Source organism: Cyprinodon variegatus, unplaced genomic scaffold, assembly GCF_000732505.1.
Source record: "Cyprinodon variegatus isolate N-32 unplaced genomic scaffold, C_variegatus-1.0 Scaffold65, whole genome shotgun sequence".
Classification (NCBI taxonomy): Eukaryota; Metazoa; Chordata; class Actinopteri; order Cyprinodontiformes; family Cyprinodontidae; genus Cyprinodon; species Cyprinodon variegatus.
The window spans coordinates 656,353-660,102 of NW_015150518.1; positions in this window are offsets into that span (position 1 = coordinate 656,353).

Here is a 3,750-nt window from a genome sequence, read left to right on the forward strand (position 1 = left end):
TAGTTATGCTGCTATAGGCTTACACTGCTGGAGGACATATTGTCACGTCTTGGTTGAGGTTTGGAGGACCCAAATGCAGAGGCAGAGGTGCTGAGGTGAATACTTGTAGTTTTAATGAAAAATGGTTAACAAAGGCAGTCCAAAAATCCAACTAAAATGTAACAGACCAGAACCATGGAGACATCGACGGAATACACGTAGAAGGAGCCAGGGAGAGACGAGGGGAGACGATTGCAGCGATGACAGGACCAGCAACAACAGCGGAACCAACAAAGAGTGAGAGCAGACGGAGAGCATGAATAGCTGACAGAGACAAAGGGAGGGCTAACGAACTGACAAGGAGCAGGTGTGAGGAGACATCAACGGAGCCAAGGGCAAAGGAACACACACACAATCACAAGAGGGCAACAGAGGACAACATGAGAACTAACATAAATCTAGAAATTACAACAAAATAGGAATTAAACCAATAAAAACTAGAAAACAAGGAGCAAAGTAAAGCATAAGATCACTAAAACCATGACACATATAGACCCCTTTAGATCGCTCTGCTTCATTCTATCCCTATTCTCCCATTAGGAAGTATTTGTTAGTTCAACCACTAACTTTATGCTCTCTCTGCTTTTTCAGATCATAGTAACTCCATCTGGTCTGTTCCTGTTTGGATGTGACATCATACTAGAGAGAAATATCAGCAGGGCTGCTGCCATCATCACCTTATATGATAAAAAAAATAAAGTTTTGCCTCTTTATCAGTGCTTAGTCCTGTTTCTCTCTCCAACTGCATATGCTCTCGTCTATCCCTTTTGACATGAAATTTGGCCCAGAGATCCTATGCTTAACTGTTTCTTTCCAAGACAGAACCACACGTGGAGCCTATTGTTACCTTTTTCAACATATAGAGTATTTATAGATCCATGCTTCTATGTTCTTTTTGTATGACTGCTTCTGTCTNTATATGCAGAAATAAACCTGAGTGCTACAAATTAGCTGGATTGACAGGTAAGGGCAGGGGTCAGCAACCCAAACTGCTCAAAGAGCGATATTGGACCAAAAAAACAAAAATCTGTCTGGAGCCGCAAAAATGTAAAAAGTCTTATATAGGTGTCTTATGGCAATCGAGCTCTAAGTGTATTATCCCACTATAGAAATGGTGGTCGCCTGCATATTTAGCCTTCCCTGGAAATGCCTTTCCAAATTTTTATTTTTATTTTTGACAACCTCTCATTACAAACCAAAAATGCAGGCAATCCTTCTGCATTGATAATGAAAGCAAATGATTCGGTCCATTCTTTGAATCCTCTTTGCTCTTCAGCTATCTTCTTTTTTCCCCTTTGGGATTCATGGTCCGAGACACACCCACCGCTTTGTTTGCCTGGTTCCAAGTTATGGCCACTGATCTCTATGGCTATGATGCAAATTATTGTTCAGATTTATTTATTATACAAATGTTTACAGCCACAAGGAGCCGCAAGGAGCTGCAAGGAGGAGGCTAAAGAGCCGCATGAGGCTCCAGATTCACGGTTTGCCGACCCCCTGGTTAGGGCTACAGAAAATAAATAGAAAAATGTGTCTCCTACTCTAGTCAGTCGGTCTGATGGACCCTTATTGCTAAAGTATGTTCACGCCCAGTTACAGGCTTTGAAAAGAACGGGACAAAGACGAGCAGATCTTTTTCAAAAATATTTAGAAAACCCACGTGTTTGAGTCCCTAGGAACACCAGTCCAACGGTCATCACCAGGCAGCAAAACCACTTTGGTTTTACTCATCTTCACCAGTCCCTCCAAGGAAGCACCCACTAACCCGGACTCTAAAGGACAGGGTTAGGTTGATTTCTTCACCAGCGTTGAGACGATTGGTCTTAAAAAACCAAACCCCTTTGAAGCTGGACTTCACCACAGATCTTTACCGTAGTCGTGGGGTCCCTGTGAAAGTAACTGGGCTTCTTGCTGAGGAAAATCTTTAATAAGCTTACAATGACTCTGGATTCAAGTCTCTCTTTCCTGGATCTCTTCACAGTGGTGGGGGTTGCTAGTTGCACAATTTAGGGTCCTTCCCACCTCGGAGCTGCCCAATTTTTCCTTTTGATGATTTTAATCAGCACTCGGTCTCCAGGCTTCAGGCCTTCCTGTGGGGAAACAAAAGGAGCTCCGGGCAGATTACATGTTCTTTGAACAGTTCTGTATTTGAACAGCTTCAGAATTCACTTAGTTAATGGGTCAATGTTCTTTTTCTTTTTCTGCCCATGGCTGTCCTTCCCATAAAGGTAGAACAAAAGGTCTCCCATTCACTATTTCAAAAGGGGTCAAACTATCAGATGTTGGAATAATCCTCATCTCATGAGTAATTTTACTCTCTCATGAGTGAATTTTCTCAATCTATTTTTAATTTCTCCATTAATTCTCTCAACTAATCCTGCACTCTGTGGATGGTAGGAACAGTGATGTTTCAAAGTTTATGTTTAAATGTTTGGACATTAGTGATATCACTTGATTCACAAAATGTGTTCCAGTATCACTTTGTAAGATTTTTTGGATACCATGCACAGGTATGATATGTTTACACAACGCTTTTGCTACTGTCAGCGCATTTGCATGTTTTGTGGAAACAATTTCTACCCATTAAGAAAAATTGTTCACTAGGACTAGGCAGTACTTCTACTGTCCACTTTGGGTCAGCTCAATGTAGTACATGCTAATTACTTCAAATGGAGCTGTACCTCTTGGTGCCTTTCCTCACTTAGTTCTCTGATTTCCTTGTGAATTGTATTTACAACATGTGAGACATGCAAAAAATGTTTTAAAGCAGTAGTAGTTACACACCTGTGTGTGTTACTATACTATATTGCTGCCAGTCTCTTTTTTCCCAGCTTCTTTCTAGCCTCCTCTGTCCACACTTGTTCCCAACCTGCTGATTAGCCTGGTCTTTATTTCTGTATCCCATATATACGCCTCCTGCTCAGTCACTGTTTGCTGGTTTGTCATCATTTATTTACGCTTGATGTAAGTTTCTGGATCTAAGTATTTTTGGACTTTGTGGATTTTGTTAGTTTGGATTCTGCTTCAGTCACCAGCTTTACCAACCTGCAAGAAAACCACCTCAGCTTCAATCCCTGCACTTGGGTCCTTCTAACCTTCACACAACCTGACTACTTAAGATACATACATAATTCATATATATATATATATATATATATAAATTCAACACTTGTTGGTAACCTACACATAAGAAAAAGTCTATGACTAGTATTCTCAATACTCATGATTCCAAATAATCCCTATGGGACTGTGTTTATTGTTGTATGCCTGACTGCAGAGCTGTGACAACCTCAGTTTACATATGAAAAGTAAAGAAAATTAATCAGAATTGACCACCATTCAGCTGAAGAAGACAGCATTAAACACCCTTACAAATAATAATAAAAAAAATTTCAGAATAGCACTCTAATGGTCCAGTTTACACAGTTTACCTACAAAAAAATTAATTTTGGTTGAATGACACTTTGAGGAAATGGGAAACATTGGCTAAAACAACTCTGAAATTTCATTTTGAAACTTTAAAGTATTTCTATATGGTAAACAAAATTAGTATTTATACACGTTATTCATTTTAATTGATTATTGAATTACCTTTATGCCACCATGATGCACTATCCCCCTTATTGTGTTTCTATTATGGTCCTTTATTTAAATTCACAAAAAAAAATATGAAGACTTGCTAATGAAATGTGCTTTATAAATAAAGTTGTG